The sequence below is a fragment of the Schistocerca gregaria genome, chromosome 2 (assembly GCF_023897955.1).
Source record: "Schistocerca gregaria isolate iqSchGreg1 chromosome 2, iqSchGreg1.2, whole genome shotgun sequence".
NCBI lineage: Eukaryota > Metazoa > Arthropoda > Insecta > Orthoptera > Acrididae > Schistocerca > Schistocerca gregaria.
The window spans coordinates 478,429,597-478,447,583 of record NC_064921.1 but is presented as its reverse complement, the minus strand read 5'-3'; the positions used below and the strand labels follow the sequence as shown (position 1 = coordinate 478,447,583).

Sequence of the window (17,987 nt, the reverse complement as noted above, 5' to 3'; positions counted from 1 at the left end):
GTGTACCTAGCAATGAGGGTAGACTGAACTGTGTTGCACTTCGAACGAAGTACATCTGTACACAAGGTGGAAGATAGGGATGTAATGTTCTGTCGACGACGAGATCTTTAAAGAGTGGCTAGTAACTCGGATTGAACAAGGATGGGTAAGAAAATCGACAGTGTCCGTGTGAAAAGAACCTTCTTGCCAGTTGCCACATGCGGAAAGGCTAAACCTGAACGACCGGCCGGGGGTCTGAATCCCTCTCCTCCGCAAAGCGAGTTCATTGTCGTAACCAATGTATTGTTTCGCTCAGTTTTTGTACACAAGGCAAATGAAAACTGAAACACTATAACTATCAAAGTGCTCTTTATTCTCCAGTATGGAAAAACTAAGGTAAAGAATAGAAAATAAATACAACATGTATGTAGCTTATCTCAAGGAGATCTAAAATGGACTGTTAAAAATACTTGTTGATGGTCAAAAAATGGTTCAAATGGCTCTTTGGGACTTAACATCTGAGGGCATCAGTTCCCTAGAACTACTTAGACCTAACTAACCTAAGGACGTCCATGCCCGAGGCAGGATTCGAACCTGCGACCGTAGCGGTCGCGCGATTCCAGTCTGAAGCGCCTAGAACCGCTCGGCCACACCGGCTGGCGTTGATGGTCGGTATTGTGACTATCTTATAACGAGTCTTTACGAAATGGAATTAGCTGATGACACCCGTTGTCACCTTGCCGTTTGTTCTCGAAGAGCGCGAAAGCAGCCTCCGAGCTTAACGTCGACAACTGACGAACGGATGGGCACCGACAGCGTCACGTGACCTCATTCCATGAGACACGGAGGAGAGGTTTGGGATTTAACCCAGGACTTCGGTGTACAGTTGAGTTGGCTAATCCGCAGCTGCAGAGCAGCAACGATAAAAACAGTGTAAACACATCCAAACAAAACATAACAACAAATTGTGTTAACAGAGACTTCAGACTGTGGATTATGTGGTCATCATGTGGAACGTGATAAAAGTTCTATTTCAACATCTTAAATTGAACCCTGATGTTTGGAGACAACTGGTGTTGACTACAGCGAACTGTATTATGTTTTACTGAATGTGGAACTTATTACCTTTCATTGCAAAAATAATGAATCCTGTATAGACAGTTTCACATCATTGAAGTGCTCAGTTTCAGATTGCAAATGGAACAGCCAGATGGTTCAGATGGTAAGTACGGGAGCTGACAACTGAACTTCATCTACCTCGGAACTGCCTTCTAACTGTGCACAGGTATATGTGAATCTTAGAACAAGCCAATAACGCGTTGCGTTGGGTGTCCACGAGTACGCAGAGATGCCCATGCTCTACTAATATGACACAGCTACAGGAGACTCGCACAGAATTTATTAAGTCTTGGGAATTAATTACAACGAGAATATATAGTATCGCTTTTTGTGAGCTACTTTACCTCAACACAAGAATGATTTTTGAAGTCACGATTATATAAATTATAGTGAGCGTCTTTCTCAGCCTCCATATCGAAATGATGTAGGGACGACGCTTGACAGCACTTGCAGAATTAAATAAAACGCTCTTTGCATATACTTTGTACTGGGTGAGATGGCATGGTATTTTATGATTTCGACAGGAGACGGGTACAAATGTCTTCCCTACCACTCTGCTTTAGGTTTCTCGAGATTTTCCTACATTAATTCAGGATGAGATATGCATCAAACAGAAAATTCCTCTTGTACAACAGAGAAACGTGCTGTAATAAATCGTTTTATCTGGACTCGATTTTTATGTCTCAGGAAGTGCTTTAGATTCAAAATGTAGTTTTAGTTATATCGAGAAAAATAGAAGTCAAGTGGTAGGTTTCGTGTAGTGTCAAAACCAGCTACGTGTTGAAATCTATACGAAGGCAATAAAGCTGTAATATAAGCGTAGGCTTCCGCGGCCATTGTCACTGCCAATATAATTCTTCCGGGCTGTTCACCGCATTGCCATTATACAAAATTGCCCGACGTTTCGGACGCTATTGCAAGTAGCCGATTCGTCGGACAATTTTATACACTGACAATATGGGTCAACAGCCATGAAGAATTTTATTGACAGTAAAGCTAAATTGTTTGAAAATCCTGGTTATACGAATGACAATGGTAAATCGAGGCAATGATAGTTCACCTACGTTTATCACTGTACTGTCAATTGAACCATGATTTGATATTTCTGATACCTATAGATAAGCTTCAGATCTCGTGACTGATAATTTTTTTCTTGAATAACATACGGAAAAACGTAAATCATGTTCAAATGTGTGTGAATTCCAAAGGGACCAAACTGCTGAGGTTATAGGTTCCTAGACTTACACCTACATAAACTAAGTTAAGGTAAGAACAATACAGACACCCATGCCCGAGGGAGGACTCGGACCTCCAGCGGGAGAGGTCTCGCAAACCGTGACATGGCGCCTTAAACCACGCCGCCAGTCCGCGCGGCGGGAAATAATCTTCATTAGAATGTGGATAAACTGAAGAAACAGACGAGAATATACAATACCTCCAAAAGTCCAGCTTGCTTCTTAAAAAAGGAAACAAAAAATGAATGTTCAACTCAGAGAGCTGTAAGATTAAGCAACTAGCAATTAAGTAATAAAAGGGATATCCATTTCAGGAACAAAGGTGGCAAAGTAATATATACGTGGCCGTGCGCTCTAACGCACGGCTTTCCGGGCGGGAAGGAGCGCCTCGTTCCCGGCACGAATCCGCCCGGCGGATTTGTGTCGAGATCCGGTGAACCGGCCAGTCTGTGGATGGTTTTTAGGCGGTTTTCCATCTGCCTCGGCGAATGCGGGCTGGTTCCCCTTATTTCGCCTCAGTTACACTACGTCGGAGATTGCTGCGCAAACAAGTTCTCCATGTACGCGTACACCACCATTACTCTACCACGCAAACATCGGGGTTACACTCGTCTGGTGTGAGACGTTCCCTGGGGGGTCCACCGGGGGCCGAACCGCACAATAACCCTGGGTTCGGTGTGGGAGGGGGGAGGGGCTAAGTGGACTGCGGTAGTCCTCGTGTGGACCACTGCGACTGTGGCGGGGACGGAGCCTCTCCGTCGTTTCTAGGTCCCCGGTTAACACACAATACAATACAACATATACGAACGACAAAAACGCTGAGTAAATAGCAGAAAATGTGGCTGCTCACAAGGTCTTTAAAGGTTTTTTTTTTCTTTCTTACATCGTCATGTTACCAGTGGATTACCGTGATGTAATGTGTGTAGGTTCCATCAAATGTTTTTGGACTTGGATCCCTACGTCCGGTGATTTTGATTCATTCATGTATCGCCATTTAGCAATTTATTCGTTTATTCTGAGAACGAACGTTGGGTTCCATGTTCCAGGTTACTTACCTCTTATGACTTAGTTACGTGAGTACAATTTTTTCTGTTTCACTGATTTTAAAACTATTTTTAAATTTTTTTTCTTTTGGCGGGTATTTTAAGGCCTGTTACCCTTTCATGATTCATTGTTACACTGATGTCGCTTGGTGATGTTGTTTTCAGAGCCAGAAAGTCGGTTGTGATTTGATAATAAAAAGATTAAATATACCTAAAGCGGCTTCTTAATGCCCAAGATGCTAACTGAATACCCCTTCCGGGCGAAATTAGAACTTAGAAGGAATGGATTTGGCGGATAACCCAACTAACACATAATTTGGCCAGGCGGTAAACGAAGGAGAGTGGAAACAACTTGAAAGTAATAGAAAGGAGATTAATGATATGGAACTGATGAAGCTTCTGAAATTTTATGCTCTGAGTGTAGTAGCTTTGTACCGAGCGTGATGACGTAGTGTCTGAGGCACCGCATCCGCATCTGGGAGAAGGAATGAGATCTCTTTCCCGATTGGCTCTCGCGATGTAAGTTCACCTTGGTTTTTCCTTGTCGGTTCAGATGGTCTCTGAATGGTTCATCTACAGTTCATGAATTTCCAGCGTCTAGCCACGGAAGGTAGAAGTATACAAATACTTACAAATGAATCATGTTTACCTAGCTAAATAACAGCCTCTGATGACTGATAAAACTATTAATTTGCTTCCTCACCATGGGATGAAACAAAATATCAACCATGAGAGAAGTAGGAAAAAAGGAACAGAAACTGAAACAGTAAAATAGATGAAAACATCATGAAAACGTACTAGAAAGAATATGTAAGAAAAACGTTTGGGTAGCCTTAGAAAAAAAGGAGGGGGGGGGGGGGAGGGGATTTAGTGAGGCATCTCCCAAGACACTAGTGGGTACTTGGCATTGGGAAGGACAGCAGAGGGGGAAAATTTAAAAGGCAATAAAACAGAATATCTACAACTACGTCGAAAAGGATGAATGTGGTTTTTATTTACAGCGACGACAAGATTAGCACGTCATTTCAAAGTGTGGAAGGCGTCATTAAATCAATAACAAATTTCAGAATGTGACAGAAATATTATAAACAGTGTTCATCAATGTTAAAGACATTCATTTTCACGATGGAATGGTCATCAAAGCATATGTTGGAGTTCAAAATAAACAATGACTGATGCGGAAAATCTATGTACCTTTTGTATTAATGAGATGTAAACTAAAATTGTGCAGCCTACAGAGTGCCGAACTCGAGTATGTTATTTGAACGGACAGCTTGCAGCCGTCTGCCAGTGAGCGAGGTCATGCAGTGGCACGGCACTGGGCCCGCATTCGGGAGGACGGCGGTCCGAAATACAGTCCGCCAGTGCATATTTAGATGTTTCATGGCTTCCATAGCATGCTTAAGATAAATTTTGGGATGGTTCTTATGATTTCTTCCCCAATCCGAGTCTGTGTTACGTTTCTAACAATGTCGTTGTCGACGGGACGTTAAAAATTAATCTGATTTGAAACTTATTGGCAGTTTAAAGCTGTGTCCCGGATCGCGACTCGAACCTGGGACATTTGCCTTCCGTACAGGTGCTACCAACTGAGCTTCCCGAGCATAATTCACGATCCGTCCTCACAGATTTCCTTGTGACAACAGATCTCCTAGCTTATGAACTTCACAGAAGATTCCCACCAAACTTCCGGGGCTAACACTCCTGGAAGTAAGAATGTTGTGAAGACATGGCTTAGCCACAACCTGGGGGATTGTGTCCAAACTGAATTTACATTCTGAAGCTGAGTGTGCGCTGATATGAAACTTCTCAGGTTCGAGGACCGGTCCGGTAGATAATTTTAATTTGCCAGGAAGTTTCATATCAGCTGACACTTCACTGCGCAGTGAAAATCCAATCTAATTTCATTTTTCCTTCTGTCGATGAGTCTTACTCGAGTGGCGCGCTGGAAGGAGTGTTGTGCGTCTGAAACGAGTATCCGGTATTGAGTACTGGTCCAGAAAGCAATTTGAACTTGTCACCTTTTGTCATCACAGATTCAACTACAGAAAGAAACGTTTCTCCACTCTGACGTGAACATTAAACTGAAATTGTGGGACGCAACTGTAATGGACACACCGACGGGAAGAGCCTATAGAAGTGACTAATGGGGAAGAGCAAGGAGGTGACGATACCCTCGGCGTGAAGTGACGCAACCCTCAGCGTCAACTGCATTAGTGAAGCAGTGTTGTTATGGATCTAGATTACGAGTTTCAAATGATAGCGTGTAGTCTATTTACTGAGTGCAAATACTCTTGCTACTTTGTTTCAGGCTTAACGTGTTAGTACCAAGTATAGTTAAATTGTAGGATGTTTTCGTTCAACAAGCCTATCTGTCAACAGCATGTAGTCCACTGTGACATTCTGTAAGCATCTAAGTAGTGATTTGTGATCAGCCAGCAGTTTAATATCATCCGAGTGAAATTTTGAGCAAAGCATAACATTTATTGATACATGTGACAAACATGATTGGTTTAGTAACACACTGTACCTTGATTATTAAAAAAAACACTAAATAAGGTTGTATCATGACGTAAAGAATAACTGAACACTGAACCTCTTCGTTCATAGCTTGTGGTTCCAGATATAAGAATGTACCAATGTTTATCGCGAAGGATGAATGAAAACAGAAAATCCAGGGAGATGAGGGACGGGTACAGATAATGTCATCGAATTTCTTAATCCTTTTACTACATGTCTGCGTTCATTGCTCAAAACGATAACCAGCAGCTACGATAAGATAATCAATTTGCACCGTGACCTTCAGTGCCATTATGCATTGGCATTTTAACTATATTTCCATTTTATGCTAAACTAGAAGTAACTCCGAGCGGCTAGTAGGTTTCCATTTTGAAATACATGTTGTCCACGTTTATGCTTGCAGCTCGTAAACTATCTTCGTGACAAAAGCGACCAAGGAAAAATAAATATGGAAGTGGATTGAAAGCAGAAATATTGGTAATTTGTAAAATGAAATTTTTTCACACAAATCCGATCATTAGACACTGAGATCGACTATTTATAATTCGTCTGACGTTTTGGTTTATGTGTCACACGAATTCTTTTTATCTCCTATTCACTTTACGGACGAACAGCTCCTTTGTTCTCTAGGTGATATTTGAATGTATTTTCACGTTACGAGATCATATACTGTACTTTATTTATAGCACACGAGAGAGGTTGTGCTTTCATTCGTTATGGCCCATAAAACATCGAGAACATAGAATTTTCACTCGAAAAGCAAATCTCAAAAAAATTAGGATACAAGTGTAAACAATATAATAGTAAATTGTAAAATCGAAAAACGGCATCATGTTGCTCTAATTACAAAAGAAAGCAACGTACAAGTGCATTAAGGAAGAAATCGAAAGTGAAACTTAATTCTTAAAGTTTCTGAGAGATTAAAACTATGTGTGGAGTGCGAATCGAGTCAGACCTGAGGAATTTATTCACTTGTTTCTCTTAATTTTATCGTAATTTGAATTCTATTGTGTAAAGTACTGAAACAGGTCACTGATAATTCGGGATTTTAAAGTTCCTGAAAAGTCTTTTGTCTAGTATATGTGTATTTAATAAATGGCTTGAAGGTTGCTTAAACTTAGCATTACTGGCATACAGCAATCGTTAGGTGTTTGCCATCCTTTGCTAGAAGGAGAGCAGAAAATAAAGGACTGGCGGCACGAGAAAGACACCTTGGGCTATACAGGATATTTTCCAAAGTTTCGGTTCTTGCCACCGAGTTAATTTTGGTGTTATCGTACAACGCTTCTAGAACTTTCCGAGTTGTCTTCTTAAATTGCTGAGCGCAACTGAACAAGCTGTGCGCTGCCGTCTGTAACTCTGTCTTCTGAGGCTAACAACAGTGAGGCTGAATGTTGCCTCACCTGTGTGCATCAAATGGTATACTAAGATGCCAGGTTCGTCTTCTGGGAGCGAATAATTAATTAGACAGTAGGCTAAGCTAATTCGTGTGGATGGAGGTTTTAATTTACGCAGTTGAGAAATCCGGCGGTCAATTAGCAGAACCAGCCCTGACTAAACTATTCTATCTGGCATGTTAGATATATGAGACAGCCTCAAACTTAAAGGAGACTGTAATAATCCTAGTACAGAAGAAGGCAGCTTCTGACAGATTTGAGTATTACCTAATCATCAATTTAAGAAGTTGCAGAGTGCTAACATTAATTATTACTTACAGGAGAATGGAAAGACTGATAGAAGCTGACCCTGAGCAAGATCAGTTTGTGTCCTGGGGAATACAGAAAACAATGCTTATCCTACGATCTTTCTTAGAAGTGTTACAGGAATTGTAGTTTTAAGTAAAATTTTTGAGAATGCTGGCTGGATTTACACTATCTGAAATTCTGAAGGTAGTAGAAATAAAATACAGATATCACACAGAGGTTATAAGAGTCAAAGGACATGAAGCGGAAGCAGTAGTTGAGAAGGTTTGTAGCCTGTACTGGAATTCATTCAGTCTGTTCACCAAGCAGAAAGTGAAGTTCATGGGAGCTAAACTTTAAGATATGCCGATAACATCGTGATGGTGTCATGGACCGTTAAGAGCTAGAGAGATCTAGTCAAAGCATCTTGTAGTGTTTTGAAAAGCCCTTATCAGATGAAAACAACGATGACGGGATATAGAAGAATTAGGTCAAATAAATGATCCTGACGGGATTAGATTAGGTTATGAGGTAGTAGATGAGATTTGCTATTTGGCAGCAAAATGACTGACGATGGCAGAACTAAATAAGGGTTTAAAATGCAGACTGGCTCTAGGAAGCAAAGCTTCCCTGAAAAATAGAAGTATGTTAATGCAAGTCTCAGAAACTTGTTTCAAAGATATTTTTCTGAAGTGCAGCATTGGCCGGAAGTGATATGTGAATGATAAACAGTAAAGACAAGAAGAGCATAGAAGCTTCTGAGAAGTGGCTTTACAGAAGAATGGTGAAGATACGATTAAATAATAAATGAGGAAGCACGGAACCGTTTCGGCGAGAAAAGATCTTTATGTACAATTTGACTAAAAGAAGGATAATATGTTGGTAAGGTACATCGTGAAGCTTCAAGAACTATTTATTTGGTGATGGAGTAAAGGGTGGAGCGTATATATATATATATATATATATATATATATATATATATATATATATATATATAATTGGAATGAGACCGAGGTTTCGCTACAGTAAGCAAGTGGGTTTCAGTAACTATCCACAGACGAAGAGATTTACACAGTACAGTTTGGCACGCACAGCTTTATCACAGACGTTTTCGAACTGCAAGAGCACAACAAGCAAGTAGTAAACCAAATCACTACGTTGAAGGAGATGACTGAGGAGCACACTTACAACGAAACGTATTATCGACACCGACAATCAATCGATGTATGAAAGGGAGCGTGCGGCATAGTAGCTCAGAAACCGCGAGGAGTTCAAACTAATCGAGATACCTGAAGGAAATAGCTAAGAAAACTGTCCAAACATAGTGTACATTGACAACGTCATTTGTGCTGCTAACTTAAAAATCCGTAGCTTTTCAGTTTCGTCGGAAGAGAATGAAACATTAGAGCTATTGCAATGAAGCTACAGGGCCACACTGGGAGGAAAGTGCCAGGGTGCTGTGATGTTGAGAGGGCGTGCCGGACAGAGTGGGGAGGCTGGCGCGGCGGGCGGCTCACCTCGGCGTGGCAGAGTGCAGGTCGCGTGCTGGCGGTGTGGCGGCCCGCGTGCTACTGGCCGCTGCCTCTCGCGACGCTACGACGCCGCCGCCGCCGCCGCCCCGACTGACGTCACAGGTATTGCACGCGAATCTCGGCGGGCGCCGCGCCGCGAATTCCCAGGCGGCGCGGAAGACGGGCGCGGGTCCTGCGGAAGGCGGCCGCCGGTCGCTGTTCGGGCACCTCGCCGAACCGAGGTCGGCGAGATAACAAGCTACCCAACTATGTCGACATCCAAACCCTCCAAGTGCAGATCCCGGTCGCACTGGGCATCAAACAGACGTGAATTGCAGTTTGACTTGTTCAGTGCAGTGTCTGTTCTCGAACTGCAGATTCATTTGTGCTTGCAAGAAGCACGGTAAAAACAAAAATCATCGGAGCAGTGAAAGCCAAATAACTACTTAAGTTTCTGTGTAGAATCTATGAACTACCACCAAAATCGAGAAAAAACATTATCTACGCGCTTTCGAAGACAGCAAAGGCACGTACATCTACATCGGGCTCGTCCAAACTGCGCCCCTGGCGCGCTAGCGCCCGGGATCGCCCGCGGCCAGCGCCCCGGGCGAATTCATATGTTGCTGCAGTGACCGAGCCGTGCCGCTTAGCTGGCCGTGCGGAGCGCCCGAACGCCGGCCGATAGATGTAATTGTTCGCCCGTTTTCCCTTCCGGCAGAGGACGACTCACAAGTGCTTCAACTAGAGCTGATTGACATACAGTGCCAAATCCACCTGAAGGACCGCTTTCTTATGTGTAAAACTTTGGATGACTTTTACAGCTGTCTTCCACGAGAGAAATATCCTCTTTTGCACAAGCACGCGACCAAGCTCTCTCAATGTTTGGTCCCACGTATATCTCTGAGCGCTTTTTCTCTCTTTTAAAGCTTGCTAAAACTAAGAACTGTTCATTCCCTGGCGATAAAAATTTGCCCAATTCTTTGAGGTTAGCAGTCTCACGGAATATTGTGCCAAGCCTAGACAAAATCGTTTCCTCGAAAAAGAAAAACGTGCAAAATGTTAATTGTCTTCTTTAACAATGTTGACCGTAAGAATTAAAGAACTTTATAACCTTAATTCTGTTTTAATAAGTTTTCACACTTGGTCACTTAAAATTATTACGTACAAAACAGCAAACTAAGGATCTGATTTCTAAACTCTGAAAAGCGATACAAAAAGTTGTAGCACGAAGTACAACAAAAATACTTACTAGTAACTACCAAGAGAATGAGACTCTATATCCCTTACATAAAATTAAATCTAAAATAGAATATTTTGTTTACGTTAGATCTGACCGCGGGACAGTCCAGCGCAGAGCAGTGCTGTGCGGTCTCGCTCGCTCTGCAGCTGACTCTCTCTCTCTCTCTCTCTCTCTCTCTCTGGCTCGCTCCTATGGCGACACTAGCGACACACGGTCGCGGACGGGGCGCTGAACTACACTGCCTTGCGCCCGCGGGGCGCCTGCGGGCCCGCCGGGCGCAATTCTTGGCTGAGCCTGATCTACATGGTTACTCTGTAATATACAATGAATTGCCTGGCGGAAGGCTCATCGAGCCCACTTCAAGCTGTTTCTATGCTCGAACAGCGCTCGGGAAAAGCCAGCACTTCAGTCTTTCCGTGCGCGCTCTGATTTATTTTATTATGACGGTCATTTCTTTCTATGAAGATGGGCACCAACGAAAATTTTGGCAGTCGGAAGAGAAAGTTGGTGATTGAAATTTCATGAGAAGATCCTGCCGCAGCTAAAAACGCCTTTGTTTCAATGATACGCACACTAGTTCGCAAATCATATCCATAGTACTCTCTTCCCTACTTCCCGATAATACAAAACGAGCTGCTCTTCTCTGGACTTCTTCGATGTACTCCATCAATCCTAACATATGCACTGCGACACCATACTACAGTACTCCAGAAGTAGGCGGACAAGTGTAGTGTGAGCAATCTCTTTAGTAGTTGTGTTCTGCCGATTAACCGTAGTCTTTGCTTTGCTTTCACCACAACACACTCTATGTAATCGTTACAATTTGAGTTATTTGTAGTTGTAATCCCTAAGTATTTAGCTAAATTTACAGTATTTATATTTTTGTGATTTATCGTGTAACTGTTTCTTTTAGTTACTCATGTGGACGACTCCATAGTTTTCATTATTTAGAGTCAAATGCCACTTTTCGCATCATACACATGTCTTCTCTAAATAATTTTACAATTGGTTTCGATCATCTGATGACTTAGCTAGAGTGTAAATGTCAGCATCATGTGCAAGTAATTTAAGTAGCCCACACTGTCTCCTAGATCGTTTATATTCACCAGGAACAGTGTAGGGCCTATAATACTCCTTGGGGAACACTTACATTACTTCTGCTTTACTCAATGAGTTTCCATCAGTTATTTCCAACAGTTACTACGAACTTTCTAACAAGAAATCACGTATACTCCACAGGTATGCAATTTGATTAGAAGTAACTGCTGAGGAACGGTGCCATTAGTTTTCTGGAAATATGGAATCAATTTCTAAAAATGTGGAATCAATATGACATTCACTGACAATAGTGCTCATAACTTCATGAGAATAAAGAGATAGTAGTGTTCAGAAATATATTTTCTGAATCGGTGATAGCGTTTGTCAATAAATCGTTTTCTTCGAGGTATTCGTAATGTTTGAGACAGTATATGCTCGAAAAAACTACTACAAATCGACGTTAGCAGTGAAGATCTGTAATTCATCGGATTACTCCTGTTTCCTTTCTTGGACTTTTCAGTCTTTAGGTAATGATCTTCGACGAGCGAGCGTCTGTATATGACTGTAAAGAATGGAGGTACTGTATCAGCATACTCTGAAAGGAACGTGAGTGATGAATAATCCGGACCGGTGGCCTTTCCTTTATTAAGTGATTTCAGCTGCTTCGCTACACCGAAATATCTCCTTTTAAGTTACTCATGTTTACAGTTTTTCTTGACGAGAATTCTGCAATAAGTGTCAAAACTATCACCCACTCAGCTTAACAGCTCACGCATCCAAACTGCTGACTATCGGAAAAACATCACCCACACTATTCCGAAGTCTGCAAGACACGACAAGTGCGAAAATTATCACACAATCAGCTTAGCAGCTGATGCATCCAGGTTTCCGAGAAGAATAATACACAGAAGACTGGAAAAGAGAACTGAGGATCTGTTAGATGACGATCAGTTTGACTTTAGAAAGGTAAAGACACAGGATAGGAGCTTCTGGTGTTGCGCTTGATAATGAAAGTAAGGCTTAGCAAAAATCGGGACGAGTGTACATGATCTGTCGACCTAGAAAAGTGTTCGACAATGTTAACATGGTGCAAGATGTTAGCAATTGACAGCAAAATTAGGCAAAGCTGTGGCAAAAGATGTGTAATATACAGGGCGATTAAAAATATGGTCACAGTTTCAGTTATACGTGTAAGGTACTCGCTGTTGCGAATATGGACTTCCATCACCTGTGTAACTGAATGATGACAATGGAAATTTGTGCCGGATCGGAGCTCGAATCCGGATTTCCCGTTCATCGCGAGCGGTCACCTTACCATTTTGCCTTCCGAGCACGACTCATGGTCACACCCAAACTGCCATACGTCGTCGGCCACATGTATATTCTTTTCGTGTGATAGATTTACAGGTTAGGAATTTTCGTTTCTTTTTCTTTACTTGCAATGTGAAACCTAGCTTCCTGTCAAATTTCTTGTCTCTTGCTAATGGGAAGCAACCTTTACGTTTTGATGAGTGACTTTTCGAGTATTAAAATATGTGACATAATGGCCAAATGTTTTGATTGCATTGACTTGGAACGTTATAATTTTTACGCCGCCAAGGGACCATATATATGACAAACAGATAGACGGATAAAAATGTTAAGAAAATATTTATCGTGTGATACAAGTACACATTAACAGTTTTCGGATGTTTTCTTTTACTTGCATTTTGAAACCTCGATTCTTGCCACATTTCATGATTCTAGGTTGCAAGTGCTACTCTCAGATGAAAAAGGTGGCACAGGAGAGGAATTCGTAGTGGGCCGCATCAAACCAATAAGAAGACTGGTTAGCGGGAAGCGTCCTAGAGGTTTTGATGAGTGAGTTTCCGAGTATTAATGGTCGTATCTTTTAACTGAAGTTCAAAAATGGTTCAAATGGCTCTGAACACGATGGGACTTAACTTGTAAGTCATCAGTCCCCTAACTAACCTAAGGACATTACACACACCCATGCCCGAGGCAGGATTCGAACCTGCGACCGTAGCGGTCGCGCTGTTCCAGACTGTAGCGCCTACAACCACTCGTCCACCCAGGCCGGCTGACTTACGAGATAAAATTTTTACATCGCCATGAGACCATAGGCCTTAATATGTTACATAATTATGAACTTTATATCTCAGCCTGTCCATGAGAAAAAGTATTCTAAACAGTCGGGCAGACAGACGGACAACAAAGTGATTATATAAGGGTTCAGTTTTTACAGGCTAAGGCACAGAACCCTAATAATGAACTAGTAGTTGTGTATAGATGCTACAGCGACAGTACAAAATATGGAAAATGACATATAGACAGTAACTGCCATTTCCAAAGAAATGTACTGCCAGAGTCTTAAATCGTGCTACCTCTACATGAAGCAAAAATAACGCAATTTGTAACGAAATATGCATTTAAAAAGAAGAGGAAACAACTGTAATAAAAGACATAAGCGTTACGAAGATATATTTATATTCGACATAAAATATTTCTCATTGCAGTGTGCATCTTGAAACTCACAAAGGTAGCCGAGAGCGCTGACGCGCTGCTTCCTGCACTCGAGTAGGCGCGCCGGCCCCGGATCGAATTCGCCCGGCGGATTAACGACGAGGGCCGGGCGTGCCAGCCAGCCTGAATATGGTTTTTAGTCGGTTTTCCACAGCCCACTAGATGAATACTGGGCTGGTCCCCACGTTCTGCCTCAGTTCCAAGGCTCGCAGACATCTGAGCATATTTGCACTATTCCACGGATTACACTAGATGCAGACAGTTGTGGTACAGTATTTCCTTCACGGGGGGTATGTGGTGGCGACAGGAAGGCCATCTGGGCACCCCTTCAAATTAACATGCCACATCTAGTTAACCGGCAGACCCCACAAGGCGGGATTGAAAATGGTTCAAATGGCTCTGAGCACTATTGGACTCAACTGCTGTGGTCATTAGTCCCCTAGAACTTAGAACTACTTAAACCTAACTAACCTAGGGACATCACACACATCCATGCCCGAGGCAGGATTCGAACCTGCGACCGTAGTAGAAGGCGGGATTAAATGCTAGGAAAGAGAGAGAGAGACTTCATCTTGAAAGTAAAATTTTATTAAGAATACATTTAATAAATTATGTGATAACGTTCAGTTCACAAGGAAAGTAAAGCAAAGGTCTACAAAAAAAATACACTATGTGTGAGTGAGAGATGGTTGCTTTTAAAGAAGTATAGAATAAAAATTACTGTATATGAAATGACCCATTGTTTTACTGATTACACACATGATAAGAGACGGAAATTAGCGCAGAAAGCACAAAATTTTGCTTATGAAAAAAAAAAAAAAATAGAGAAAGGTACAGTTGGGAATACCACTTAGAACGAATGTAGTGTTGCGCAGCAGAATAATTTTAATGTACATGATTAAGATTTTAAAAGTTCTACCAGAACAGATTAGCTTAGTTCTCGACTTCTGTGCCAAACTGAATGTCAACAAGGAATACTGTCAATGTAACAGACCTCAGAGGTTGGTAGGCAGCAATACAAGCGTTGCTGTGCTACATAGCAAAGCACTGTGAGGTAACATTACGTAACTTCACCGCCTGAGTTCCACTACAAAATCAAACGTAAAAAGAAATGACCATGCTCGGCGATCCAGAATAGGTACAGAATTATCACAGCTATGAAAAGAGCGTTAGTGGATCCGATAAATGAGGGCAAATGAGCTCATACACTCACAGCCACGGTGACATGGCGACAGGCTGTGATGTTTAAACACGGAAAATTTCGGAATGTACATTCTGTCAGTGTCGGTAGAGCCAAAGAGAATGACGTGCTATTGAGTTTCACTGAAACGACCTGGTTGGTTACTTCAACGATGTGAAGCAGCCAACGTGATGCATACCAAAGTCTCGATCTGCCGTCGCTGCCTGCTGCGTCATCGCAGATGAGGAGACTGGTGTGAGACCATCCCTTCTACACTGCGGGTCTTCGTGGATGATCTGCAAGCTGTCATTTTCACACTGACCAGGCACGGGGTAGGCGTGCAGCCTCCGGGTCGACTCGTGAGCATCTTCTGGCATCTTGGTCGATCCTTGCAGGATGATCAGGGCCCAGTCTTCGCGACAGCCCACATCGTTGACCACGGTCGGCAATGTCCGTCTGAGTCCACCACGGGCTGGCTTCGAGAGCGCTGAGCTGGGAGGACTCACTAGGTCATCTTGGAACGATTGCTTGCCCCGCCGCCATCATCAGCAGTATACGCGGCCGTGGCAGTGAACAGTGGCAGCGACGTCACGATTCGCTGAAAGGCGTCAGCAGCCCTTTGCAGCATGTGCGCTCACGCCCGGTCGCCGGCTGCAGCTGTGACGATAGTTAAAAGTTGTTATAGCTACTGCTCTGTCAATGACGCCTCTGGGTGTGAACTCGACCAGTCACCCACTGTACGCTCGAACTCCTGTTCACAACGCGACCCCAACTCGCGGATGGGTCACAACAGTTGATAGTTATGTCAGCAGGATAACATCCTGCTTGGAATGTATGTAAATGCCTTTGCAAGGCTAGAGGTTGTCGCAGCGTAAGCCATCCAAGGATGACACGTTTGCGCAATAGGCGCTGCAGCCTCGGGCTTCAAGTGCTGATGATAAATATTGCTAAGAGTGAGGATATAAAAAAACCCATTCTCAAGTAGCTAGTTATATTGGATCCATACAACTTTCTGACCTTGAGCCATTGCAACAACTACCGAGACCATCAGTGGTTGCATTTGAACAGGGAGTGAGCTGTGAAGAGACACGCAAAAAGCATGGCATTCACGTTTAGTGATGTCATATAGTCACTGCTATGGCGAGCAGTAACATGTGTGTATACTCATGCACACACATGCACTGAAACTTTGAGATAAAACATGCAGTGTTCATACTTGCTCTTGATACTCTTGGCATATTTCGTTGCGACGTGATTTTTGCTGCGCTATTAGGTGATGCTTCACTGAAGTTGCTAATGAGATTCTACAATTGAAATTTTGTCGGCTTGAACCAAAAGCATGTTACAGCCATTGCAGTACACAGTACTGAACTTAACGACTTTATTTTGACTGTTTTTCTGAATGAGCTATGTCGATGGAAGTTACAAGAAGCTTGTTTGGTGATGAGGTTATGCAATCGAACCTTCTCAATTTTTTATATTATCATAGACTGGTAAATCGCCGATCCTTTGATGAATCGAACTCCCATGTAAAAATGAGCTTAGAACTTGTGACTCCTTTACAAATGAGTCAATATATATAATAACTGACGTTTAGTATGTAAGCAAGAATAAGTTTTCAAACGGTTTGAAATTATGTTTAAAGTTTGCTGGAAGACACTACGTGCTCTCATCATCAAATACTGGATGAGCAGGCTGAGTAGTTTACGCTTCGTTTTAATCAAAAGCTAGTTTTTCAAGCAGATCAATGTTTATGACGTCATATCTCCTGAACGAAGCCTTGTACAGTGATATACTTCATGGATAATTAGTTGGTACATGTGAATACTATCTACAAAATGTGTTCCTAGTAGAGTCAGAAGTAAAGAAATCATAAAATAAAACGTCATACCTAATGAGGCATTTTCCCATTTATTATTTTGTGGGGGATGTGTGCGAGAAGAAGTTTCGTAATGGTTTGAAGTTATATGTTACGATTGTTGCAAGTATGTAAGTGCTCTCATTCTTACATATTGGATGAATATAGTCTGGCTATTTTCACTCAATTCGCCGCCTCAAGACATATACACAGTTTCCAGCTGTTATACTTGTCTTGCTGTGTTAATCGTTTGACATAAAGTTATTCTCCTTAGTGAGTACATTCTGACAGGACATTACATTTTTAAATTATGTCAACAATTGCGCGGAATACAGAAAATCAAATTTTTGTTGCCTCTGAAAACCGGTAGGCAGACGGCGTGCAACTTGGACTGTGCTCCACGAACCGTGATGCGGGTTACGCGTTTAGTAACACAGATGCTGCCAATTAATTCATAACTGTGCATTGTTGAATCCCTCCAACTTCACAAAATTATAGTTTTCTTCGCAAGATTGGTTGACAGAAGTGTCTTTTCCTACAGTTCTCCTACATAGAAAGCTCCAGCTGTAGGCTGAGAAGTAAATTGATCAAAATTTTTTCCTTTCTATAAAAATGAAGAATTGATTAGGAAACATGCGGTCACATAAGCAAACAACTTTCTGAGCCTGATAAGGACGGTGCTTATTTGATGTTTAAATTTTCAATTCTTTGAAATAGGGAATGCCGAGAAAGAGTTAAGCTCTCTTTAATAATGTCTTTATCAGCAAGGCATCTTCCTTGCAAAGTGTTTTCATTTACCTCTCACATTTTACACAGCGTTAGTGAAGGAACGCGCAAATTCATTTCATCGTATCTGAAAAACACTCAACAGCAGACAAAGATGAAAACATATATTTTGAACACCAATTTTTGTAAAATAACCTGCAACTAGTCAACTAAATTCCCGCAACGAAGTGAAATTTTCATCCTGAAAACAACCACCACATTGTGCACAGACCGTCGTGTCTGAATAACTCAGACTGCTGCCACGAAAAGCAAGGTTTTGGGCTGGCGTTCGAG

The 17,987-nt window shown here is 42.1% G+C and overlaps 1 protein-coding gene across 1 annotated transcript in view; it reads right to left on the bottom strand.

Annotated features, from left to right (window-relative positions):
- The window catches only part of LOC126327137 (esterase FE4-like), a 406,577-nt gene extending 397,353 nt beyond the window's left edge, over positions 1-9,224 (bottom strand). Inside the window, exon 1 of the mRNA XM_049995826.1 lies at positions 9,096-9,224. The gene's annotated coding sequence lies outside the window, so the exon portion shown is untranslated. The remainder of the gene's footprint in view (positions 1-9,095) is intronic.
- Positions 9,225-17,987: the final 8,763 nt, after the last annotated feature.